This window comes from Macaca thibetana, chromosome 4 (genome assembly GCF_024542745.1).
Source record: "Macaca thibetana thibetana isolate TM-01 chromosome 4, ASM2454274v1, whole genome shotgun sequence".
Taxonomy (NCBI): Eukaryota; Metazoa; Chordata; class Mammalia; order Primates; family Cercopithecidae; genus Macaca; species Macaca thibetana.
The window spans coordinates 131486871-131514760 of NC_065581.1; the positions used below are offsets into that span (position 1 = coordinate 131486871).

Consider the following 27890-nt stretch of genomic DNA (forward strand, 5'->3'; position numbering starts at 1 on the left):
ATTAAAATGGCCTTTATTTGTTTTTTCTTGCCACTGACCTATAAGATATAGTAAAAGAAGACAGATCAGTCTCTCTCCTGATAAGAAGAGTCACTAAGAGGAACATCTGCAACAACTAGGTTGTGTGAGGAATTTCTTTTTTAAATGTACACAAAAATATGTTAATGTACACTGCCTTGGGTAGATGAGATGTGTTAGTTCTTTAATAAGTTTGAAAACATTTACAGAAAAACAGTTAACATAGGTACTTGTTTCTTTATTTCTTATAAAGGAATTAGTAAAAATGGAAGTTCCAGAAAATGCTAATTTCTTAGAATAAGATCTGTTTAAATTTTTCCAGTGCATAACAAAACACTTAAAACATTTTTTAAAACATTAAATTTAACATACTGTGTTTTAGAAACTATATGAAAGCAACCTGGATTTAGAGGGTTTAGACCAAGCCTTTGAAGTATCTTAAATCTCCTTGAGACCTAAAAGACTTGTTTATAACTAACAGTTGCTTTGTAAAAACAACATTATGAGATGTTTGAAAATTTTCTTGTTAAATTTTTATAAGAATATTTCGGTTGGGGAAGGAAGCATCTGCATTGCAAGATGATTTTTATTATTGATTTATTTAATCTCAGGAATGGAGAACAGGATGCCTTGCAGGGAAGTTTATCTGTGGCTTGTAAACATGAAGCGACTGAAAATATGGCAAGTTCTATCATCTTTGGATGGGCCTAATAATTTCTCATTATGAGTGTAAGACTAGTGATATGGCATCTTTAGTAGATTTTTGTGTGTCTTTTTTCTGTAAGACTACTGGAATTTAATCCTGGTTCACCCAAGTTTGAGAGTACACTGTGAGACTATTGAACAGATCAAAGCCACTAACAAGTAATTTTCTCCCAAGTTTTGCTTTTAAAGTGATCAGAATTTATTTAAAACAGATTGACATAAGAAACTTATTTGGAAATAAAGTCTGCATTAGTATTTGGAACTATTGATAGGGAGAGAATTTTTTTCTAAGAAAAACATTTCACTGTCTTGCTGTATAATAGAAGAGCATTTTTCACATTTGCTCTGTGCCTCACTCACTCTTGGCTATGTACTTTCGTAACATTGTCAGACTTTGCAAGAGAAGGTCAAGAAATAGAGGGAGATTCAACAAAGATACCACATTCGAAAATGCCAAGTTCTTATTTCTCTACTATGAATTAGTCTTCTAGTCATTTATTTCACTAATTAAGTCCTCCAGGAAAATGTGAACTTAAATTTGTACCACTGTTGAATCCTAAAGTAATAAAACAGTTAGGTTTTAATTAAGAGATTTAGTAGAGAGTTCGATATACTTTGCATTTTACTTGTATTATTAATATATACTTTAGTATATATTAATACTAATATAAATATATTTAATAAATTTAATAAACATAAATATATTTAATATTAATATATTATCTAAATCTATTTAATGTATATTAATATATTATCTAAATATATAAATATAGATGAAGTGCACTTATTTTTCTCTTTTCGATCACATATGTATTCTAGAATTTTCAGAATTGGTTGCAGTGACCCCCACAGTTTTCCTCCTATTTTCTCTAGATTCATTATTCAGACTATTAACAACTTATAGTCTCCAATACTTTGTCCTTACATCTCAATAATAAATGTATTTTGGTCTATTTTTTTCTTTAGATTTTGAGGGCTTTATTATTACAGGGTAATAGTCGTAGATTTCTTAATATTTTGGAAATTCTATCATTAAATTACTGAGTGATTTGGGGAAAGCCGTTTTTTTTTGGGAAGAATTGCTTTGCATTTGGTGTTTAGTTTTGTGTTTTTAATCCTAAACCCTATACTATTGACAAATTGGACATATTTGTGCTTATGTTGAAAAAAATGATTTGAGATTAATCTTTTTCTTTTTTAAACAATCTTGCCCTGTCACCCAGGCTGGAATGCAGTGGCACGATCTTGGCTCACTGCAACCTTTGCCTCCCTGGTTCAAGTGATTCTTCTGCCTCAGTCTCCTGAGGCAGAAGTAACTGGGATTGTAGGTGTGCGCCATCATGCCTGGCTAATTTTTTGTATTTTTAGTAGAGACAAGGTTTCACCCTGTTGGCCAGGCTGGTCTCAAGCTCCTGACCTCAAGGTGATCCATCTGCCTCAGCCTCCCGTAGTGTTGGGATTATAGGCATTAGCCACTGTGCCCAGCCCTAATTGAAATTAATCTTATAAGAGTTATATTTCTACTTCTCTAAAGAATCAGTGTTTATTGAGTAAATATATTCATTAAAAAGGGCAGGCTATAAAAAATGCATTAGATATGATGTCATTTTTCTAAAAACAATATACACATAGGAAAAGATTTAAAAAGATTTACGTCAAGGTACTTGGTGGGTTTTAAGGAGATTTCCCTTTGTATATCTGTATTTAGTAATTTTTCTACAGTGAATCTTAATTGATTTTATAAGTACAATAAATTTTAAAAATAATTCATGTTTTGGAATTGAGTATAGAAAGCTAGCCACACTGGATCTTGATAGATTGAGGTACACTTTATACTTTGTCAGCAGTTAGGTCAGAAGCCACATCCTCATCTGAGAGCTGAGATTGGGTGTGGGGAGGATGATTATAACTCAAGAATTGTTGAGTGCTCAGCTTGTAAAGAACTCCAGAGCTGCTGCTAGGGCAGTCTTCTCCTCCATCCTGCGGATGAAGTCACTGAAGCCCTAGCTATGAGGTCATGAGTCCAAGTTCACATGGCTACATGGCTAAACCTGGTTTCAAGAAGTTCTTTTCTTAGAGGTCACAGATTTGTGAAACATTTGCTGCTATGTCAGGTCTGCAGGCCTATGAATATTTAAGAATTTGGGATTTGTGTCTGCATTTAACAATCAGGAGTATTCATATAAAAATCCAGATATCTAAGTTATCTTGAGAAAAATCTTGAAAAGCCATACTTCATGTTCTTTTCCTGAGGTAACAGGTGGAATGGGACACGGATTGCCCATTTATGAGGGGCACAAAATTTGTTCTCCATTGATCTCACAAGAACCACCTGGCCCCATAGGCCTTGGAATTAGCAACTTCTGTATACTGGCCCCAAACAATGAAACAGTGAGCGTGATTCTTCATTGATAGTAATTAGGATCACCAAACACCATTTCTCAGAATGTCTTCTCAGAATGCTTCTTTTCCTCCTATACTATGTCATTTGGGAATCATTACTGAAGAGTGAAAAAAACTCATTACTGAGCTATTACTCAGTAATAATGAAGTTCTTATTAGAGTGAGAGGGTGATTCCTAAACAACAGCTTCGAGCACTTAGTGTCAGACTAAGTTAGGAAACAAATGTGGATTTGTCAATCCTATGATACCTGGATAGTCAGAAAAGAGAAAGCAGCAGAGGAGATGGCTCTGGCTCATTGGGCTTTCCTGAGACGAGTTTTAGACAGCAGGAGGTAACAGTGCCTTCTAAGTGTCTTTTTTCCCTTGACTCATAAACCTGCCACTTATATTCATTTATATAGTTATTAATACTTGATTTTTAACTCTGACAGCACCATGAAGAAAGCACATGTTTAATCCACAATGTGAAAAATGCATTGCTAAGTCTTGACTTGAGTTCAAAGTCAAGAGGATGTCTTAGCTGTGATGTTATTTCTAGAGTATCCCCTCTGAAGGCAAATTATCAAGATTTGTTAGAGATACCTATTCATGTGCATCTTACTAACCCTTTTCCAAGATGGAAGCGGATTCTGAGATGGATGTTAGCATGACAATTAAGGGTAAATGGCAGGACATTTTACTCAAGAGGCAAAGAAAAGCCATATATGGTTTAAATGGGATGCCAAATAAGGTACTTGCTTTTCCCATACTGTATAATGCTGACACTTACATCTTGAAGACATTGTAAGTTTGGATTTGTTTGGAGGTTCCATTATACACTGTCATACATGCAAAAAATTTTATACATGCTATAGTTAGAGATTCCAAAGTACTTTTGGTTATTTTATACTTTTCTAGAATAACTCTCATATGTTGGCTCTGAATGACCAGATAACTTGCTTACATCTTTATAGCTGCATTATTGAACTTGACCAGTTTTATTTGAAGGAAAATATTAATCTAAGCAGAAGCATTCAGAACATGTGTAAATCATTTCTCCCAGTACACATTCGTTTTGTTGACTTTAGTTCTCAGTGTCTCACCAAGCTGCCTCTAGCACCATTTTCTTGTTAATCTAAATAGAGAAGTCTTCTTCAGTCCTGCATGACTGTTTACAATTTTGCATGACTGTTGATCAATTTTGTTTGATTTTTAAAAGTTTTAAAATTTTAAATCAATTTTGTTTGATTTTTGTTTGGTTTTTAAAAGTTGTTATTAAACCTAAAGAGAATACTTAATATTTAAAGCATGCCACTTTAAACATCTTTTTCCTGGTTTTATTCCTAATTTAATAATTAGGACATGAGAAACTGATTCCTAAATAGTTTTTGGCTTAAAATTACACACTTTTTTTTTTTTTTACACAATGCTTAGCTATGGCTTTTGGCCAGCGTTTATTCCTTGCATGTCATTTGTGAATGCCTTCAAATAAAAAACGTGCAGAGTTGAATTTATATTTTTGGCTTCAGAGACAGCATAAAAACTGTTTCCATTTTAATTTTAAGCTAGTTCTGTAAAGAGATATAATGCTACTTAAATTTTAAACACATCAAGAATCTCAAACGGGGCTGTGTTACGTTATCACATCTGGTCGTTCTTTGCATTAGGATTATTCCTAATGTTTTGCAATGTTCACTACTTGGGCATCCAAAATCTCAATAACAAACCAAGACCCAACAGGGTCCCTATTCGAGAGATACTATCAAGAGTAAAGAATAGTATTGAAATACACTTTTGTCTTTAAGACCAGTTTTTAAAGTTTTGGGTTCACGGGTTTCTCTGAGAATCTAATGAAAGCTGTATAGCCTTCTCCAGAAAAAGGCACACACAATGGAAAAATCTGAATATTCAGTAAAGCTCTCATCATGTCTCTAAGTTTATAGATCACAGGTTAGAGAGCCCTGTGACAAACTGATATAGATACATGTTCATAGATATGTATGTATGCACTGTATATGCTATAGGATATACATATATTTAATTTTTTAAAAACTTCCTTTAAAATCTCCTCAAGTAGTTGAAAGCTCAGAAATCTTGGTTGCGTCTAAGGATTGTTTACTTCCATAGAAGGCAGGTAGATGTACTGAGTTTTAGGAATCAATATATTAATGAAATAAGAATGTGTCTAAAACAAGCAACTGACCTAAAGGTAGGTTATCTAACTGCAGTTGTATGACACCATCATACCCTCATCCCTTCAACAGTTTTTGACTTCTAGCATTCATGACATGCCATTTTTCAGACATGTTTATAAAAACAGATATTACATTCATTGTCTTCAGTCACATTCAGATCAACATGTTTCTAATTTTACTTTTGATGTCTTCTTTGCATACAGGACAAATTGAGAAGTTTGTTGTATAATTCCAAAGTTCTTAGAAATGTCTTATTAGGTTTTTTCATGATTTTCAAGTATTTTGAGTTTTTATATATTTCTTTTTGTTTGTGTTTTCTGTTTTCTTTCTGTTATTCTCAGAAAACATACCGTGCATGATTTCAATCTTGTGGAATTGACTGTAATTTGGTTTTTATATAGCCCTTTTAGTTGAATGTTTTGGATGCACTTAAAAAGGCTGTTCTGCCACTGTTGGTTATAGTGTTCTGTATATGTCAATTAGATCAAGTTGGTTGATATATCTTTACTGATTTTTGTCTATTTTCTTGATTACTGAAACTGGAGTGTTAAAATCTCCAAATATAATTGTTGTACTCGGTTGAGTGGTATTCCTTCAAAATCTGTGTCTACCCAGACCTGTGCATGTAACCTTATTTAAAAATAAAGTCTTTGCAGGTATAAGCACGTTAAAGTGAAGTGGGGCTGGATTAGGGTGGGCCATAATTCAATGGTTGGTGTCCTTACACACCTAGAGATCTGGACACACAAGTAGAGGGGAGAAGGCTATGTGAAGAAGGAGGCATAGATTGAAGTTATGGTCAAGGAATGGCAAGGACTGACAGCAAACACCGGTAGCCTGAAGAAGGAAGGAAGGATCCTTCCCTAGGGCCTTTAAGAGAGCATGTCCCTGCTGATACCTTGATTTCAGACTTATGGTCTCTATAACTGTAAGACAATAAATTTCTGATGTTTTAGGCATCCCTCCCCCACAAAAATAAAAGGTGTTAGGATGCAATAATTATTTTGACAGATTTCTCTGGAAAGCTTTAAATTTTTTAGAAAGCAAAAATACTCCATCACTATCCTGATAGCAATCAACATGTAGTCAGATGCTTTAGCTAGCATAGTCTTACTAATATTTGTGTCAATGAGTAGGGTTGTAGTATTAAGATTTTCAACATGGTAGCAAATATTTGTCCCCTGCACTTCCAATTATAAGGTCAAATTCAAATAAAAGTAAGGACACAAAGATGAGAACCCTCATCCAAATTTTGACGTAGATTATTATTTATCAATCATCAATAGACTCTGTGTCAAGCACTGGGCTGGGCGCTGTACCTTTTGAGGATTCAAAGGTAGAGTAAAAGCAGTCCTGTCCTCAGGGTGCACTGGACACTGGGCCGGGGAAGACATACAACCAGCGACACCATAATATGGGCCATCAGTACTCTAATAACGCTGACAGGAGTGATGTTTCAGAAATACTTCTCAGTTCGTGTTTCCTTATTGGCTAGCTACGCTTTCTCTCCCCGCTCCTTGCCGATCTTAAGGAATCCAAGAAAAGGGCAGACCACAGCTATTCAGGAGAGAAGAGCGGTCTTGGTGAGATTGCAGCAAGAAGGGGAAGGTTGGTGGGCGTGGTGGCGAGTGCCTGTAATCCCAGCTACTCTGGAGGCTGATGCAGGAGAATCTCTTGAACCCGGGAAGTGGAGGTTACAGCGAGCCGAGATAGCGCCACTGCACTCCAGCCTGGGCGACAGAGCGAGACTCCGTCTCGAAAACAAAAACAAAAACAAAACAAACAAAAAGGCTGGGAGTGGTGGCTCATGCCTGTAATCCCAGCACTTTGGGAGGCCGAGGCAGGTGGATCACCTGAGGTCAGGAGTTCGAGACCAGCCTGACCAACATGGTGGAACCCGTCCCTACTAAAGATCCAAAAATTAGTCAGACGTGGTGGCACATGCCTGTAATGCCAGCTACTAGGGAGACTGAGGCAGGAGAACAACTTGAACCCAGGAGGCGGAGGACGCAGTGAGCCGAGATCGCACCACTGCCCTCCAGCCTGGGCAACAAGAGCGAAACCCCGTCTCAAAAAACAAAACCAAACAAAACAAAACAGACCAAAAACCCTGTACTAGAATAAGTGCTAGTTCTCTCTTTTCTTTAAAGACAGGCAAGATGCAATGTTTTAATTCTCATTTTACCTAATAATAAAGGATGTACCGTTAAAATCAAGTAGGAATTTATCCTTGTCTTATTGTCATTTTTTAAAAATTGTGCTATTCTGCACAGGACCAGTTTCTCTAGAATGTTTCCTTGCTGACTTTTCCTCTAGTAGTATCAGTTATACTGAAAATCACTTGTATTCTTTTGCTTTATTTTACTGGGCACCATCAAACTAACAAAAGAGGAGAATAACAGAGAGTAGAAGAAGATGGAGGATTCAAGGGAATAGGACACCTGTGTCCTAACCTCCTCCTGGGTATAGATCCCAGGTTAGGGAACTCTTTCCACAAGCCCAGAGAGAACTGGTAACAAGAGGGCTGGGCGCGTGCCAGTTTCGATCCAGGCAGGGCCTCCTGGTGGAGCGCCTGGGATCTCACGGGCACCTGGTCCCCGGAAGGGCGGATTCAGCCCCTGGGGAGCAGGCGCGGGAGGAGCCCCGATTGATTCTGCACGGGATGGGCCAGGACTCACCGGGCCAAAGGCGGCGCCCAGGCAAGGGGCGCGGATCCAACACAGCTCCTTCCCGGTCCAAACCGAATAAAACTCCCAGCAGACCACAGGGAGACCCAGTGGAAAAGGCGCCCTCTGCCGGAGAGGCACAGAGGGGCGGAACTGGAAGAGACAAAAGCCAAAACACCTGAACATTTATTCCAGCGACTAGAATACTTCAAGGAGGAGGCAGGGGGGACGCGTGCCTTGTCAAGTTAAAGCGGACAACTTGTTCCTTCTCAGCACACCTCACTCCCAACTATCCTGCAGGATGGAGGTGTATCAGGAAAAAGAGAGCAGCCGGATCCCTTACCTGAGATCTAAAGAGGCCACATTTTCTTCGCAAGCGTTCTTAAGTCAACTGGGAGGACAAAGATTGCCTGAGTGCTTGGCTTATATGGTTTCATTTCTGTTTTCCAGTTGTCCCTGTAGGCATGGTCAATCTCTGCATAAACAAAAAGAATAGGTTTAGGAGTAAAGTATCCCTGAAATTAAGATTCTAACTGTTCCCTTTCTAAGTGTATTTTAAAAAGACACACCCAATTTCTTGATGTTTTGGATTTATTATTATTATTATTATTATTATTAAAGACAGGGTCTCACTCTGTCGCCCAGGCTGAAGTGCAATGGTCCGATCATAGCACACTGCAGGCTTGAACTCCTGGACTCAAGCGATCCTCCAGCCTCAGCCTCTCAAAATGCTGGGATTACAGAGGTTAGCGATTTCTCCCGACTGCATTTTGTTATTCTAATTGCGCGGCTTTGTCTAGTAAATGATGGAGGACTCAACGGAATAGGACACCTGTGTTCTAACCTCCTCCTTTTGGGTAGAGATCCCAGGTCGGGGGCCTATTCCACCTGCCGGAACAGAGAAGTGCGGCTGCGCGTTTCGGTCCGGAAGAGGCCTTGTATCAGTGGTAGTTCTCCATGCCTTTGTATACCTCTTCTGTTAGTTTGATGGTGCCCAGTAAAATAAAGTAAGAGTACGACTGATTTTCAGTATAACTGGTACTACTAGAGGAAAAGTCAGCAAGGAAACATTCTAGAGAAACTGGTCCTGTGCAGAATAGCACAATTTTTAAAAAGTGACAATAAGACAAGGATAATTTCCTACTTGATTTTTAATGGTACATCCTTTCTTTATTATTAGGTAAAATGAGAATTAAAACATCGCATTTTGTTTGTCTTTAAAGAAAATAAAGAACTAGGACTTATTCTAGTGCAGGGTTTTTTTTTGTTTGTTTTGTTGTTTTTTGTTTTTGATGGAGTCTTGCTCTGTCGCCCAGGCTGGAGTGCAGTGGTGCGATCTCATCCCACTGCAACCTCTGCCTCCTGGTTTCAAGCAATTCTCCTGTCTCAGCCTCCCGAGGAGCTGGGATTACAGGCATCCGCCACCACGGCCACCTAATTTTTGTATTTTTAGTAGAGGCAGGGTTTCACCATGTTAGCCAGGCTGGTCTAGAACTCCTGACTGCAAGTGATCCACCTGCCTTGGCCTCCTAAAGTGCCGGGATTACAGGCCTGAGCCACCGTACTCAGCCTTTAGTGCAGGTTTCTACATTAATCTTTCTCTCCTTTCTTCTTGTGAGCTGACTATCAAGACCAGATTAGGGTATGGGGTTGTTTCCTAAGAGACCTATGCTTGGGGGACGTGTGTTTGTTTTGGGAGTATGTCAGTGTGTATGTGTGTGTGAGTATGGTGGGCAAGGGAAAGAAAGATGAGATCCACCCTCTCAGTTTAAGGTAGCCTAGGTCTCAGGAAAGAAATGAGGTATGAGCTGCATAACATTTGGGTAATGAAGCAGGGCTGTGAAGAACCAATAGGCCTCCAATATCTCCATTGATGGCCATAGGCATGGAATCAATGAAATGGATGAGAGTAGGTTCCAGGTCAGGATCATGACCAGGGAGTTGAGAATTCACTTTTCTTTCTTTCAGAAGACCAATTTTAATTTTTCCACCCAACAGGGGTCAGCAACACACAGAAACTTGTCTTAACTAACTCTTTCCCCTTCTTTAAAATATTATCTATATATAGATAATTTCTCCTGCTTTAAAAATTATCTATAAAATTCTCTCTCTACATATATTGATAATTTTTAAAGAGGAAGATATATACATAAAGATATATATGTTTACTATATAGATAATTATGTATATATAACTTTTATTTTATATATTTGATAAAACAAAAGGGAAAGAGAGAGACATATGCGTGTGCACTCTCTTTTTTACCCAAGTACCTATGGCTTTCTAGTGCTTTGCAGAGTACTTTGAATAAGAAGGTTCAGAGACATCTGAACATTATCTGTGAAATTTTGCTATTCTGATTCTTTTAAGGTGGTATATTATAAAATTTTTAAATGTACAAAGTTACTTTAAAACAGCCAGTGGGTTAGTAGTTGGTAATGCTAGTAGCTAATAGTAGATGACATGTAAGTGCTCACTATGCCACTATGCTGGGCAACACAAGCAAATACCACACGTACATTATAGGACTTGATTCTCTCCAGCCTGATAATACCAGCGTGTCTCAGGCTTTCTGTGTGGTATCCACTGCACTAAACACTTCAGTATCCACTGCACTAAACACTTCAGTGCATTTATTTTTTCTTAACCTTACAAAATGGGAACTGCTATCAATTCCACCTTAGAAATGAGAACACTTTTGATTACCTCTGTAAAAAAGAAAAAAAAAAGGAAAAATGAGAAAATCAAGGCTTAGGAAGGTTAAATAATTAGCTTAAAGTCACACTGGTAGTAAATGGCGGCACTGAGATTTGAGCAGGCAGACTGGTCTTCGCCACTCTATTTATTATACATTTTACACTATTTTACAGAGGAGTTAGTTGAGATTCTTTAGAGGTAAATCAAATCATGTTACTCTTATTCAGTATCCTTCAGTGATTTCCCATTTCTATCAAAGTAAAATCCACATTCTCTATTATCACGTACAAGGCCCTCTGAGTTCTAGTTCCCTGTTACTCTGACATCACCTGCTACTGCTTTCTTGTTCTCTGCCAGCCATAGCTGTCTCTTTGCTCAACATGCCAGGCAACACTCTTCTGTCTCAGGGCCTTTGCACTTGCTGTTTCCTCTTTTGGGAATGCTTTTTTCTCAGCTATCTGCATGACCTCAGGCCTGGTGAAGCATCACATCAGGAAGTTAGGGACTACTCTATTCCAAGTTGCTACCTTCCTTTCTACTCCTAATCTTGACATTCCCTATCCTTCTCTCATTCCTTATATTTTTTCTTAAATGTCTGTGTTTTTAAATCCATCTATTTATTAACAGTTATTCTTCCTCTTTAAGATATAAACATCACAGAGGGTGGGTTTTGCTTCCCTGTTTAAATTGCAGCATCAGCATTTACAATAGAATGTAGCATAGTAACAGGCACTCAATAAGTATTCGAATGAATGACAAGAGCTTAGGAAACTCACCCAAGTTCACACAGTTAGCAATAGGTGAAGTGATCTTTGTTACAAATCCAGTATTGGATTTATCCACCTATCAAACACATAAACCATCTTCCTGGACTCTTCTTAGAATTCCCTTGGTCTTTAATTATAATAGACTGGGTAAGCATGAATAAACAAACCAAACAGGAAAAAGGCAGCATTTGTTACTGTCTCTTAAAGTGGGATACTTTAAAGTGAGATCAAATCAGAGGCCAGGTCAGGGAAAGGGGACACTGGTCTTTAACAGAAAGGGAGTTGACAAGTGATGAAGTCAGGAATGTGCTGATGTTTCTGGGCTGCGTGAAGGGGCAAAGTGTGGGAAGGTCCTGGATGAAGCTGGTGTTGGGTTAATTAATTAGGGTGGGATGCTTGTGCATTAAGGGGAGGAAGGAACCAAGGGGATTGATTTGGTGTAGACTGGAGTCTCAAGTAGCATTTACAAAGGATCCTGGAGGCACAGGAAGGATGGGAGAAGTGTTGGGTACAGCTCAATTTGGCAAGTGGCCAAAGAAACATGTCAGATATTAGTGAAAACAGGCCACAGCTGCTGTACTTTACAAGCTAAATGGCAGGCCTTTCCTTAGCCCTCCCCCACCCCAGCCCATCTTATGTCTTGTAATAGTTATTTTCTTCCTGAGACAGCCAGCCATAACTCAGTTCTCACTCGAGGGCACAGAAGAAGCAAAAGGATGCCGAGGCTTCATTGCTAAAGGAAGAGGGTTCAGAGCATGAATGAAAACTCAATTTATCCTGAAGCTGAGAATTTAAATGTTAGTGTATTGAAGACCCACCTCTTTCATTCCCAGGATCATTAAAAAAAAAATCATGGTTATTTCTCTTTAATCTCATGATATCTAAACTTGTCATTTCTAAGATTTCTAGAATACTTAAAAGTCTTTGAAAACTGTTTTCCTCCTCAAAATGTATTCATACATTTTGCATATTTGTATATTTCTCCTTTCTAGAAAAAAGATCCTAGATAGTTCAGAGTAAAATAAATGTGTGTGTGTATTTTTATACACACACACACACACACACACACACACACACACAAACACTGAAAGAGAACACATGTTGTTACTGAATAATACAATTTGGTTAAGCTGCTTGGTGGCATCTCTTCCCCTGTCTTTCCCACCCTTACCATACAAAACTTTGCAATTAGGTGCATGGACTCTGGAACTCATAGCTTCGTTTCAATCCAGGCTCTGCCACCTTCTGGTTGTGTAATAGTGCCCACATTATTTAGCTTTTATTTTCCTTAATTTTCCTCATTTGTAAAATGAGGCCAAAAATAATTAACTAAAGGACATTCATAATAAAATAGTATTAAATGTTAAATATTACTATTATTTGCAGACATTATAATTTTTTTTTAAGTTCAGGGGTACATGTGCAGGCTTGTTACATAGGTAAACACGTGTCATGGGGGTTTGTTGTACAGGTTATTTCATCACCCGGGTATTAAGCCTAGTACCCATTAGTTATTTTTCCTGATCCTCTCCCTCCTCCCACCCTTCACCCTCGATAGGCCCCAGTGTGTGTTGTTCCCCTCTATGTGTCCATGTGTTCTCATCATTTAGCTTCCACTTAAAAGTGAGAATATATGGTGTTTGCTTTTCTGTTCCTGTGATAGTTTGTTAAGGATAGTGGCTTCCAGCTCCATCCATGTTCCTTCAAAGGACATGATCTCATTTTTTTATGGCTGCATAGTATTCCATGGTGTAGAAGCACCACATTTTCTTTATCCAGTCTATCATTGATGGACATTTAGGTTCACTCCATGTCTCTGCTACTGTGACTAGTGCTGCAATGAACATAGGCGTGCATGTGTCTTCATAATAGAAAGGTTTATATTCCTTTGTGTATATATACATCCTTTGTGTATTTTTATATTCCTTTGTGTATATATATAGAGAGAGATTGCTGGGTTGAACGATCTTTCTAGCTTTAGGTCTTTGAGAAATCACCATGCCGTCTTCCACAATGATTGAATTAATTTACACTCCCACTAAAAGTATATAAGCATTGCTTTTTCTCTACAACCTTGCCAGCATCTGTTATTTTTTGACATTTTGATAGTTGCCATTCTGACTGGTGTTAGATGGTATCTCATTGTAGTTTTGATTTGAATTTCTCTAATGATCAGCGATGATGAGCTTTTGTTTCATATGATTGTTGGCCACATGTGTCTTTTTTTGAGAAGTGTCTGTTCATGTCCTTTGCCCACTTTTTAATGAGGCTGTTTATTACCTCTTATAAATTTGTTTAAGTTCCGTATAGATGCTGGATATTAGACCTTTGTCAGATGCATAGTCTGCAAAAATTTTCTCTCATTCTGTAGGTTGTCTGTTTACTCTGTAAATTCTTAAATAATTTTTGTACATATTTGGAACTTCATATTGGCTACTCATCGTTTAAAGTCTAAAGGGGGTGGAAAACTGGTTTCTTAACCGGTTTTATACAGCACTTAGGAAAACTACTTCAACACTTTTATCATGTTGAGGAAAAGAAAACATAATTACAGTTCTAGTCAAATGATGCTTCTTATTCTTGATGAAAATATAAATGTACATGGCATATGAAAAACCCTTCTATTTAGTGAAATAAAAGTTAATATAAAATTAAGAGCAGGTTCAACATTTAGGAAGTGAATTTATTAAGTTTTCTTAGTATCAATTTTTCTTTCTGACATTGTCCAAATGTTGTGTGAAGGTTTTTTAAATTATTTATTTATTTGTTTTGGTAATAACACTCATTTGAATGCTGAGATGGTGTAAGGTCCATAACCACAGGAACTACCTGCTGTTTAAGATGAGGAAAGTGGTGGTTTATCAAGCACATCTGATAAGAATGAAGATTTTACTGCAATTTCTTCCTTGATTTCTTCTAACATGAATTGATACCTATGAGAGCATTGTAAAGTATGGATAAAGCTTGTGAAAAGCATTGAAACCAAACTAAATCCTATGTAAGTTATCAATGAATAGATTTACCTCAAATTGCTAATTTTAAGTGCTTTATTGGTTAATCAGTTGTTCTGTGGTCAGTTGATTATTTAAACTAAACGAATTACTGATTTTTAAAAATCAGGTGCTGAACCTTGTTAAAGCGACTAGATATAAAAAGTCGCATAAGACAAGTCCTGCCCTTAATAGAAGTCATTTTGTATTAGAAGAGATAGAAGTTATCATCTTTTAATTGTAATGCACATGGTAATGCTATGAGAATATAGGATCAGAAGGATGCTAAAAATACAAGGGCTAATTCTTCTAGAAGTAAGGGGTGTGGGTGATCTTGAAGGATGAACAGAGGTAACACAGTGTTAACTCAAAGAGCAGCCAGAGAATACTTGGTTGTTTCTGGTACATGCAAATAGTCTGTTGAAGCAGGAGTGTAGGTTGCATGGTGGAGACTGTCATGATATGTGACTGGAAAAAGGATAAAGCTGAAAACAAGGCAATGATGATGAAAATGGAGAGGAAAGTATTTACTTGATAAACATTTTGAGGTATGATAGACAAGACATGGTGACTAATGACTGTGAAGGTCTAGGGAGCTAGAAATTGGGGATAAAGTGGCTTGAGTTTGTAATATTATCTGAGATAGGAAACACAGCACAAGTTTATTTTTGTTTTATGCTTTGCTTTTGCTTGGCAAGGATGTGCGTATTGCTAATTCAGATTAAAGTATTTTGAGTTTAAATATTTTGTCACCATGCAACCAAAACTACCTTTGCCTTACTGTCTCTGGTATTCAGCTAGTCACAGCATCCTCTTAACTTGTATTTTCATTGTGTCACGCATCTCATGGCTGGTCTCATTCATTTTTCATCTCTTATGGAATGTTGTGTACCTTTTTCAGGGCTCTTAGTTTTTAATGCTAGCCACAAGCAATAGAACTGGCTAGTACCAACTAAAATAAAACAAAGAAAGCTCTTTCTATGATTCAAATAGGACACATACCCAAACAATGTAACCCATTCCCCTGGGCACAGTATTCCAGGTGACTGTTTTGGGCCTTAGAAACTTCTAGATCCCCAACCAGACATGAGAGTTAGCAAAGGAAGTAAACAGTTCATTTGAGTGCACCAGGAAACTTCTCTCCACTCACAGATACATTCCTATTCCTGAGAGTTATGCACAAGTCAATAAATATTAACTAAACAGTTGCAAATACAACTAAATAAAAGCTGAGACTTTTAAAATCACTCAAGAATATGCACATTGTAAGCCATTTCATAGGAAACCGCTGCGTATTTGTTTTTGCTCTATTTCTTAACACAGTTTCTTAAAAAATCAGCTTTGGGCCCAGGTGCGGTGGCTCCCACCTGTAATCCCAGCACTTTGGGAGGCCGAGGAGGGCGGATCACGAGGTTGGGAGATCGAGACCATCCTGGCTAACACAGTGAAACCCGTCTCTACTCAAAATACAAAAAGCTGGGTGTGGTGGCAGTCTCTTGTAATGCCAGCTACTTGGGATGCTGAGGCAGGCAGATCACGAGGTCAGGAGATTGAGACCATCCTGGCTAACACGGTGAAACCCAGCTACTTGGGAGGCTGAGGCAGGAAAATGGCGTGAACCTGGGAGGCGGAGCTTGCAGTTAGCCGAGATGGCGCCACTGCACTCCAGCCTGGGCTACAGGGCAAGATTCCGTCTCAAAAAAACAAAACAAAACAAAAAACAAAAAAAATCAGCTTTGGCAGAAGAATGGAAGATCCTTTGTAAATGGGTACTTGAGAACTTGGGCTGTGTTCATAATTTTCTTCTTAAACTGACAGCCTTAATTCACACTACTGATGGATGAGCCATATATTTTCTCCCTTTAAAACTGATTTCTAACTGTAGTGTAAAATGTAAACATAGGCTGGGGTGCGGTGGCTCACGCCTGTAATCCCAGCACTTTGGAAGGCGAAGGTGGGCAGATCTCTTGAGGCCAGGAGTTCGAGACCAACGTGGCCAACATGTGAAACCCCATCTCTACCAAAAATACAAAAAAATTAGCTGGGCATTTTGGTGTGCACCTGTAAACCCAGCTACTTCGGAGACAGAGGCACTTGAATCGTTTGAACCTGGGAGGTGGAGATTGCAGTGAGGCGAGATAGGGCCACTGCACTCCAGCCTGGGTAGCAGAGCGAGACTCCATCTCAAAGAAAAAAAAAAAAGTACACATATAAAAGTGACGTATATTAAACAAAAGCATATTTTAAGAGTTTTTAAAACAGATGAAGGCAAATATTCTTTTGGTTTATTAATTTATATTTAGATGTTAGTCTAAGAGTACTTTAAAGTACATATAATTGTGACTAGTATTTAATTTTAGAGAACAGTTATCCAATTTGTGGACTCAAAGATATATGAAGTTTTAAAAAATGTCATTAACTTTTTACTTTTGGTCTTGTTGTAATTAATTTGTGTATTTTTTCAGGATGAGGATAGAAACATGAAGCAAATCAATTCTGCTCCTTGAATATAGCTCTAGTACAAAGTCAGGTGGAGTTGAGAAGATTTAAATTACTCTGGAAACTGGAATAAAGTTTCTAATGATGTGTACATTTAGATTTATTTACACCAGTTCTTCCAGTTACAATGTAGAATTGAAAAATGGATTTAAATTATAGGAACCATGCATATTTCAATGCTAGAATGTCTTCATTGGAGAGAAAGAAGTACAGAGTCAATAATTTGATAGCATATTTTATTTTTTTCCTGTAATTTGTAAAAATGTATGGGCTACACATGCAATTTTGTTACATGCATAGATTGTGTAGTGGTCAAGTTAGGGCTTTTAGGGTATTCATCACCCAAATAACGTACATTGTACCTATTAACTAATTCCAAATCATCCTTCTCCCTCACACCCCTTCACCCTTTCAAGTGTCTGTTATCTATCATTCTACTCTCTATATCCATGTTAAGACATTTTTTGTTTGTTTTTAGCACCAACTTATGAATGAGAACATGAGATATTTGTCTTTCTGCTCCTGGAGTGTTTAGCTTAAGATAATGACCTCCATTTCCATCCATGTTGCTGCAGAGGACATGATTTCATTCCTTCTTAAATGGCTGATAGTATTCCATTGTGTATATATTCCACATTTCCTTTATCCATTCTTCCACTGATGGACACTTAGATTGATTCCCTATCTTTGTTATTGTGAATGGTGCTGCAATAGACATACGAGTGCAGGTATCTTTTTGATATATTATTTCTGTCCATTTGGATAGATACCCGGTAGTGGGATTGCTGGATTGAATGGTAGTTCTATTTGAGTTGTTTGAGAAACCTCCATACTGTTTTTCCATAGAGGTTGTACTAACTTACATTCCCCTCAATAGTGTGTAACGGTTCCTTTTTCTCTGCATCCTCACCAGCATCTGTTATTTTTTGTCTTTTTGATAAGCGTCATTCTTGCTGGTGTGAGGTGGTATCTCATTGTGGTTTTAATTTGCATTTCTCTGACGTTGATAATATACTTTATAAAGAGTTAAAAGTTGATTTATTTAAAATCTTCAAATGCTTTAAATATCTAATAACTCTTATTTGTGGTTTCCAGAAGAAGAATTGAGTCAGTATTGCTGGTTGTTCTGCTCAGAGTAAGGGCTCCTCTCTGGCATAAACAGTTATTTTACTCATTTCCTTTTTTAACATTAAGTTTGAGAATGTAACAGTTGCTAGAAAAGGAAAACAAAGGTTTTTTAGACATAAAAATCTTAAGAAGATATTTTTAAAAAGTTTTAATACTTGATGAGTTCATTTAAAAGATTTCAAAAGTATTTTCAGATTTGACTAATGTACTTATGTCAGAGTTCTTATCAGTTTTGAATAATTTCATTTTCAATTCATTTAAACTTGAAATGCTAGTACAGACTATAAAAATAATAAAATTAGTTATTTAATATTGACTAAAAGCTATCGTAGTAGTTTTAATTGATAATTTCAGTTTTATTTTTTCCTCAGTTGAGGTTACTAGCAGAGCCATTTCTAAATACATTGTTGACACGCAGAATTTTCCCTCAGAAAGTAATCCTCTCTTTCTTACCATGAAGCCAGAAACCTCATATATTTCCTTAAATAAGATTACCTACTGTAGAGACTCCATTTCATGTTCTAGAATTTTCTTTCATTTTCTCTGTTAAAACTTCTTTTGTCTTTCCTCTTGGTTTTGAGCTCTGTTCCTAGACCATCATTAAAGCATTAATGGCCAATAGGCCTTAATAATAAGGTATGCCTTCCAGGCAACATCTTTCTATACTTCTAAGACAAAGTAATTTTAAGGAAAAAAAATCAGGAGTGCTTTATTTGAAAGGGAGCCTTTTCATTGTTTCCCCACATCATACTTCTAGAATCTGCTTGCCTAGTTTGGTGCAGTAATTTCTAATAATCCCACAGAGCATTTTATAGGTCACAACTTGAAACCATATGAGAGTGCTGACTTGATGGGCATTGTCATACTCTAGGGCAGGGTTCTGAAAAGAAGATGATGTCCCTTTCCCTCCTCCACCCCAAATATATTTGGTAATGTTTGTAAACATTTTTTATTGTCACAACTGGGGAAGTGCTACTGGCATCTAGTGGGTAGAGGCCAGGTATGTTGTTCAACATTCTATAATGCGAACAGTATCCTCCTACAAGGATTACTTAGCTCACAAATGTGAGTAGTGCTGAGGCTGAGAAATCCTGCACTAAGACAATACCAGCCTAGGATGCAGATAATTAATCTAGCCAAAAGGCTTTCCTGTTAGTCTGGAATCAGAAGTAAAGTAAGTTTTGATTTACCACCTAGAGTGGCACGGCTATTTATGAGATAGTCTACTACTTTCTTGCTTTGGCAGAGATAAATAGTTAAAATATATATACTTTCAAATTGGAATTTAAATTAAGCATTCTGTAATAAATGAAACAGGGAACTTTAGAGTTTTGCCTTAGTCATTAATATTATAGTTTTAGAAATAACATTTTTAGTGCTTTTTCTTAGTGTTATTTCCCCACTCAGATTCTTTTCATTTTCTCCAGTTTGGGACAGATAACCCAGCAAGCTTCTTGGGTTTGTGTGAATGCACAATATTTATTAATATTTACTGTATTTTCTTCTGTTTCTTTAAGTTACATCTTTCTATGTTTGAGTTCCTCAAAGCTTTCTATAGTTTGAATCATTCACGAACTTATTCATTAAATAAATGGTTATTGTCAATTGATCCAGATAAAGTATGTTAGGGCTACAATAATGAATAAAATGGACAAAAATCCATACAGTCAAGGAGTTTATATTCTAGTGGAACAGAGAGACAATAAGTGAAAATACACCAGAAGATTGCATAGGGATGAGTGCTGTGGAAACAAGAAAGGAAGAGAAGGGGGAGTTTCAGGGTGAGGGATGGGGGTAAAATTTTAAATTGATTGACAGGTAAAGACTAACTGAAAAAGTGGCATCTGAGCAAATACCTGAAGAAGATTGGAGAGTGAGCTGTGTGGAATTCTGGGAGAAGTACATTTCAGGAAGGGGAAACTACAAGTGTGAATGTCCTGAGGCTGGAATGTGCTTGGTCTGTTTGAGGACAACAGAGCAGTCCGCATAGCTGGAAGAGAGCGAACTGGAGATGAAAAAGCAGCAATGGAGTCAGGGAGGTGATGGATGAAAGGATCATGTCAGAATTTACAAGGTTGTTGGAGACATGTTGGCTTTTACCCTGAGTGAGAGGGGGAGCCATTTGAGACTTTTGAGCAGAAGCATAACAGAATCTGACTTGTGTTTTAAAATGATCACTTTTGACACTTGCTTATACACTGTTGGTGGGAATGTAAATGAGTTCAGTCACTGTGGAGAGAAGTTTGGAGATTTCTCAAAGAGCTAAGAACTACTATTGGACCCAGCAATCTGATTACTGTATATATACCCACAGGTTCTACCAAAAACATGCACCCATATGTTCATTGCAGCACTATTCACAATAGAAAAGACATGGAATCAACCCAGGTGCCCATCAATGGCGGATTGAATAAAGAAAATGTGGTACATGTACAACATGGAATACTATGCAGCCATAAAGAATTAAATCATATCCTTTGTGGCCACATGGATGCAGTTGGAAACCATTATTCTAAGCAAACTAACACAGAAACAGAAAACCAAATACTACATGTTCTCACTTATAAGTGGGAACTAAATATTGGGTACTCGTGGACTTAAAGATGGGAACAATAGATACTGGGGAATACAAGTGGGAGGAGGGAAGAAGAGGGGCAAGGAGTGAAAAACCACCTATTGTCTACTATGCTCAGTACCTTTATAACAAAGGTATGATTAGACCTGCACATATATCCCTGATTCTAAAATAAAAGTTGAAAATACTTATCAAATAGTGTTGTAGAATTCCAAAAGAAGATAATTTATTAAACTAAAATTTTAATAATTAAAATAAATAAAATGTTCACTTTTGCCCACTATCTGGAGAATAGGCTAGTGGAGAAAGGGTAGAAACCGGAAGACAGGATAGAAACCTGTACATGGTGTCTGGACCAGGGCGCTCGAACCTAGAGTGGCAGATCTATTGATGGATTTGATTTGAGAACAAGAGAGGAGCCAAGAGTTTTAGCCAGAGCAACTGGAGGACCAGTGTGCTAGATTGTTTTACTCTTTACCAAATATTTTAGTTTTACTCCATGTAGGCTCCCTTCCTGTAAGGGGACAATACACCCCTTCCCTGTGGAAAATGGGAAACCATTTGACTTGCTTGATCAATGGAAGTGGTCAGAAGCTTTAAGAGCCAGCACTTGGTTCATGTGTCATTTTTCCTTTTGCCACAAACCCAGCAATTTTCCAGATAAAAGTTGCTCTGTCAGTCTGGCTCCTGGAGTAAAGCTGATGTGGATGGCAACTACAGGAGACAGGCAGCAAGAAATAAACCTTTGCTTTTGGAAACTGGTACAGTGTTCAGTTCATTTATTGCTGCAGCAGAACCCAGCTGAGCCTGACCAATACAGATAGGGTGGGCATTAACTGAGATGGCGATGTCTGCTGGAAGAGCAGGTGTTGGATGCGTATGGAGAGACCAGGAGTCTCAGTTTAGGTAAGTGAGATTTGAGATGCCTATTAGACATCCAAGTGGAGCTGTCAAGTAGCTGGTTGTCTATAAACAGCTGGAGTTCAAGGAAGAGGTCATGGGTAAGGATCTACATTTGAGAGTCATCAGCCTGAGACTGAACAAAATTACCAAGGGAGTGTGTAGATGTATAAGAAGCCTAGGAACTGGGCTTGGGAGTATTCCAACAATGAATAAATGAGACTGAGAAGGAGCAGCCATAAAAGAGGAGGAAGACTAGGAGAGCATATTATCCTTTAAGCAAAGTGAAAAAAGTATCTCAAGAATGATCAGCTTGTCATATGGTACTGATACATCAAGTGAGGTTAAGACTGAGAATTGACTTTGTGATGCAGCAATGTGGAGGTCACCAATGATCATGACAGGAGCAGCTTAGACAAAGTGGTCTGTAGGAAAGCCTGAATGAAATGGGTTCAAGAGGGAATGGTAGGAAAAGAGTGAGTCAGCAAATATAGATAACACTTCCAAGGAGCTTTCCTGTAATATGGAGCAGAGAGTGATAGCTGGATGATATGGTCTGACTCTGTGTCCCCACTCAAATCTCCTCTTGTAGCTCCCATAATTCCCATGTGTTGTGGGAGGCACCCAGTGGGAAGGACCCAGTGGGAGGTGATTGAATCATGGGGACAGGTCTTTCCCGTGCTGTTCTTGTGATAGTGAATGGGTCTCATGATATCTGATGGTTTTAAAAATGGGAGTTTCTCTGCACAAGCTCTTTCTTTGTCTGCCGCCATCCATGTAAGATGTGACTTGCACCTCTTTGCTTTCTGACATGATAGTGAGGCCTCCCTAGCCATGTGGAGATGGAACTCCATTAAAATATCTTTTTCTTCCTAGTCTCTGGTATGTCTTTATCAACAGCATGAAAACAGACTAATGTACTAAGGAAGGAAATGGGGCAAAAAGGTGTTTGTGTTTTGCTTTTTTTTTTTTGGAGAGATGGGTAAAGTGAAAACTTACTGATTTGCTAATGAAATGATCCAAGAGAAGAAAAACAATTGATGACGCAGGTGAGGAAGGGAAAATTGCTGGAGACATGTCATTTAATAGGCCAGAAGAGATGGGATGTGGTACACAGATGGAGATGAAGGAGCACATACAGTCCATTTACAGGAAGAGGATGGGAAGGAAAGTACGTGGATATAGATGGGTGTGGGTTGAGAGCTTGTAGAACTTCTGGTTGCTTCTGTTATTCTCATTAAAAATGGAAGTCAGGTCATCCACTGAGTGCGAGGATGGGGAAAGAGCTGCTAAAGATTTGACATAGTTGTGTGTTTTTCTCCATCTATGTTCAGTTGGATGTAATGTAGGTGTGGAGTGATGGAAAGATGCATATAACCATGGTTGGAGGTTTTCCTAGCAAATTCAGCAAGGCAAAGGAGGATGAAGTGTTTGGGGGTATATTCAGGGGAGCAATTACAGTTAACAACCATGGAATTTTAGGTGGGTAAGGAGAGATGTGAGGAAATGGGGGCATTGAGAGACAGTGAGAAGACGGTACTGTAAATGGATTGGTGAAGTTGAAGTAGAAGGAATACATTGCAAAAACAGAAGCTGTTGGTCAGAGAATGGGCTGCTTAAAGTTGAGATTCTAGAAAGGCTGCAATTGGTAATGGCAAAGGCTAGGGTATGTCAATGGAAATGAGTAGGGTGTAGGACAAGATCCTGGAAGTCTTTTACTCTGAAGTTGTTCTATTTAATTCATTTTTTTCTTAAGCATTTTCTTTCATTGAAATTCCTCAATTAAACTCGTATTTCTTGTGAGTTCCATCCATACGGATTTCAAATCTAATGAAAATGGACAAAGCCAAATTGAATAAGGAAGGAATTTGTTGAGTATTATTTCAATAACTAAGATGTGTTTATATCAAAGATGACCTAATCACTCATTAAAGTCCCTAAATATATTAGACAGTTAAAAATTGGTTATTTATTTGTTTAATATTTGGCTTCATGCTACCTTTATAAATTATTATCTTTAATATCACTCTTCTTACCATCATCTATTGAACTATTTATATTCTTAAGATATTGTTTAGTGTTGGGCAGTCACATTGTTATGTTGTGAAAATCAGATAGGAGATACCTAATTATTCAAAAAGGTGAATGTATTGTTTATCTTAAACAATGGAGAAAGTCCTGTTTTATACTTATGAAATCACAGAAATATAAGTTAACTTTGAAGCATCAGTGCTGCAGGTCAATTTTGGATGCTTAGAAAAACTTGATGGTAATCATTGAATTTATATGAAAAAATAATTACAAACAATTTAAAGTCTGAGATTAAGAATGAGACTTATGGCTAAGGAGAAGATAAGCTTATTGATCCTAACCTGACTGATTTTATGTCAGTCTTTTACATTGACATTTGATTGATATAAATCTCATACAACCCCAAATTTTGGATTAGTTTTTTTCCAAATGATTTCCAATGAATGCAAATTCATATGTATTTCTAATTTACATATATGTTATATAAATTTAATTTTATGAATGATTCTGAGGTTGTTAAAGGTCTCTAAGGCAGAAGCTATTATCTCCCAATTATCCTTCTCCTTTCTTTAATATAAATACCTGATTTTGTCATAGCATTTTGCAGCTTAAAGACTGCATTTTCCAGGCCTGAAAGCAGCCCAGTGAGCTTTGGGAGTAGGTTGGAGAATTTTAGGTGGTTCTTCTTAGAAGTCTTCTTTAAAGTGAGCATGCATGCCCTTCTTTTCTCCCTCTGTCTAGTTTCCTGGAACTCAGATATACACGTGATGTCTGGAGCTCTGGCAGCCATTTTGGATGATGACATGAAGGAGTTACCAGCACTAAAATTGCCAAAGAAGACCTGGAAGGTGTCTGGGTTGCTGAAGAGCTCATGAAGCCACTGCATCAGGCTGGACTGCTGAATATCAGTTTTCTTGACAGAACAAAATCTTGTTTGTGTAAATCACTATTATCCAGGTCTCTCTTAGTTGCAGCAAAATTCAGTTTCTACAGATAAAGTAAGAATCATTCATTCTCATCCCACCCATATGTCTTTTCAAGAAATTTTTCTTTTATTGACTGATCTTCTGATACCTCCTCATTTCTCTATAACTTCCTAGGGAAAGACAAACTTTGGGTGGGCCACTGTTTCCATGTACAAGATTTCTAGCCATTTGTCTTGGTGTTCCACATCTATGACAGCAGTTTGATCTCATTATGAAGTAACAGCTCAAACAGTAGTTCTACATGAGGATGAGGGTGGGGGAGTTGTAGAATCATTTTGGGGAGTTTTTCCAAACTACACATTCCTAGCTCCATTATCTCTGCAGAGATTCTGATATTCTTTATCAGCTCACATTTGAGACTTACTTATCTGTAGCACATCCGCAAGTTTCTACTTGCTTCCAACTGGCAAAATGTAACATTAAAAACAAACTAGGAATTCTGTGAAGTGAAAAACTGCCTAGAGCATTACAAGATAGTAGAAAAAAGGTATATATTTTTTAATATTTTGAAATCCAGTTAGAGGCTCACAACCTTTTAATTTAAATGTGTCTTGAATCTTAGTTTGAAAAGCCTCAGTCAAATATAAGTGGCCTAATGTAAATGACCATATATTTTTTCTCCACTAGTTTCTTCCTAGAATTGCTCCTTCAGAAATGTGGGGAGAAAGTTTGGAGGAAGACACTGGGCTATATGTCTGTCAAACCACTATTTTTCTTTTCATTATCACACTTTCAGTAATATATATTAAACACTAAACATATGTGTTGCTGTGCTAGGTACTATATGCATTTGCCAATGGCAAAACACAATTATCTCCTGTTTCCATCAAAAGCTCTTCCAGGTCTCTGTGGGAGGACTCAGGGTCTTCTTTTTACTCTCTTGGTGGGTGGCCTGTTGAGTTGGGCTTACACGGCTCAGCATGTACTCATTTGGCTAAGCAGTAATTAGACCAAGACTGTGGCATTTCTTGCTTTGTCTACAAGATGTGGTGATAGAAGGGACAAAGACTGAATTATATATATACCTGATATATTTGATGAAGAAGTAGTGTGTTCAGGACAGGGGAACTCTATAAATAAAAATAATCAAAAACAGAAGCAAAAAGTGAAAAGTGAGCAGGATTACATATAACAAGGAAATAACCTTAGCTCAGATGTGTGGCAGCAGCATTGCCGATTTTAAAATTGAAAAACAAATCGTAGACTGCCTTCAATGATTAGTTCCACAATTAGAGAGAAACTATTAGGATGCAAATACTGTACTTGTGTGTACTCAGAGCACTGCAGAACAGTGTCTTGTGCAAATCATATGCTCAGGGAATGTGTATTATTGACTACTTTTTTTTAAGTAGTAATTTTATGCTTTGGGTGATACTGAAAGTTCATTTCAATTTGAGTATGCTTTTGATTTAAAAATTTTATTTGTGCAACTTTAATTGTACAGTCTTATATTCTTTGCTAATTTATATAAGTTGTGTGAAGTCAGGGATTTATTATGGCATTCAGCACAAGCTTTTAATAAATAATGGGTGGATTCAGTAAGTACAAGGGTAAAACCTCAGCATTTTTCTGAGATTTGACTTTTTACCTTATCAATTTTCTTTTTACCTTATTGACTAAGACATAAGCCTTACGTACTGGATTTGAGAGAATGACTGTGGTCGTCAGCTGTCTACCTAAGTCCAGTCTCTTCTCTGCTTTAGTGAAGGGAATATTGCCAGGTAAACGCTAAGACTTCTTCCTTGGCTTTTGGGTGAAAGTGACTTGTGTCAGATCTGGGCTGGCTGAGGCTTTTTATAAGTGTACCTGTGTGGTCTTCCATGCTCTTCTCCAGTTTCTGCCCACTGGATACAGATGATGATGCATCACTAGAAGATAGGAGAGCCACATGGTAGATTGTGGAGAGAGGCCCACTAGTATGAATACCAGCCCTCTGCTCCTACATATGTGAGAAATAAACGGCTATTGCTTTAACTCACTAAAATGTCCAGGTCTATTGATTACATAAGTTTAGTTTATTTTAACCAGTACAGATTTTAACTTATTTATTTTACATGAAAATTAATTATTCAATCATTAAAATGCTAATACATAATTAAAGTAGAAACAGATATATGCTATGTACTACAAAAGTCTGAAAAAGTAGCTGATATAATGACCACTTTCAAAGATGGGAAAGATTTTAGAAAAATGAGATTTCTGGGAGCAAACTCATAGGATGGAGACTGTATGTTGAGTAAAGATCTTGATTTTTGGTGCCTTAACATGACTGGAGTTCTATTCCTTGTTTTGCTGCTTAAGTAGTTGTGATCCCAGGAGGCTTGGCTATGGTTTTCTCATCAGTTGAAAGAGGTTAACCTACTGCTACTTCCAAAAAGGCTAAAATTAGGGAAGATACTCTATTTTTGATGAGTTGCCATAGTTTTTTGGGCAATTTGAGATTATCATTGGGTTTTTATTAACTCTGTCCTATCACAGCTTGCTTCTGTTACTGTACACAGTGTTCATACTTTGTGAATTATAAGTAAAATGTCATCAGATTTTCTAAAAAAATTACTTAGCTTTCTTTCAGTCTCTTGCTTTAGTATATTTTCCAATTTATAAAACTAATAGTGCATGGAATAAATGTATTGACTTACACATTTAATAGTATGCTAAATAAATCTATTTATTTCTATTCGGTAGCATATTTAATACTGATGTGGTTTAGGCTGTGCCCCATCCAAATCTCATCTCGAGTTGTAATCCTCATAATCCCGACGTGGCAGGAGGTGATTAGATCATGGGAGCTGTTTCCCCCACGCTGTCTTCATGATAGTGAGTGAGTTCTCAAGAGGTCTGGTGGTTTTATAAATGGCAGTTTCCCCTGGGCTTTTCTCTCTCTCTCTCCTGCGGACTTGCGAAGAAGTTGCTGGCTGCCCCTTTTGCCATGATTGTACGTTTCCTGAGGCCTCTCCAGCTATATGGAACTGTGAGTCAATGAAACTCTTTCCTTTATAAATTACTCAGTGTCAGGGACGTTCTTTACAGCAGTATGAAAATGGACTAATACAAATACATTTAATAATATTTGGCACCATATTGAATAAACGCATTTTCCTCATGTCTGTGTTTAGGTCATAATGAATGAGCTGGATTATTTGCTGTAAGGTTCTTTTCTAAAAACTGAGATGTATTTTTACAGGAGGAAGTTTACCGAAATGCTATAAAAGGGAAGCATTAGGCAAAGAAGAGGCAGACTGTCCAGTCGGCTCCAAGACAGACACAAGCTGGGAGTCTTTGCTTTCACGGGATAATTCTTTTTAATCCAGTACATAGCAACAATTTTTGGATTTCTTCTTCACTCTCAG

At 37.5% G+C, this 27890-nt stretch overlaps 1 long non-coding RNA gene across 1 annotated transcript; it reads left to right on the plus strand.

Annotated features, from left to right (window-relative positions):
- Positions 1 to 27890, plus strand: LOC126952903 (uncharacterized). The gene is made up of 3 exons (XR_007725068.1): positions 1 to 119; positions 24296 to 24552; positions 26162 to 27890. It is a non-coding gene; the product is annotated as an uncharacterized LOC126952903 (long non-coding RNA).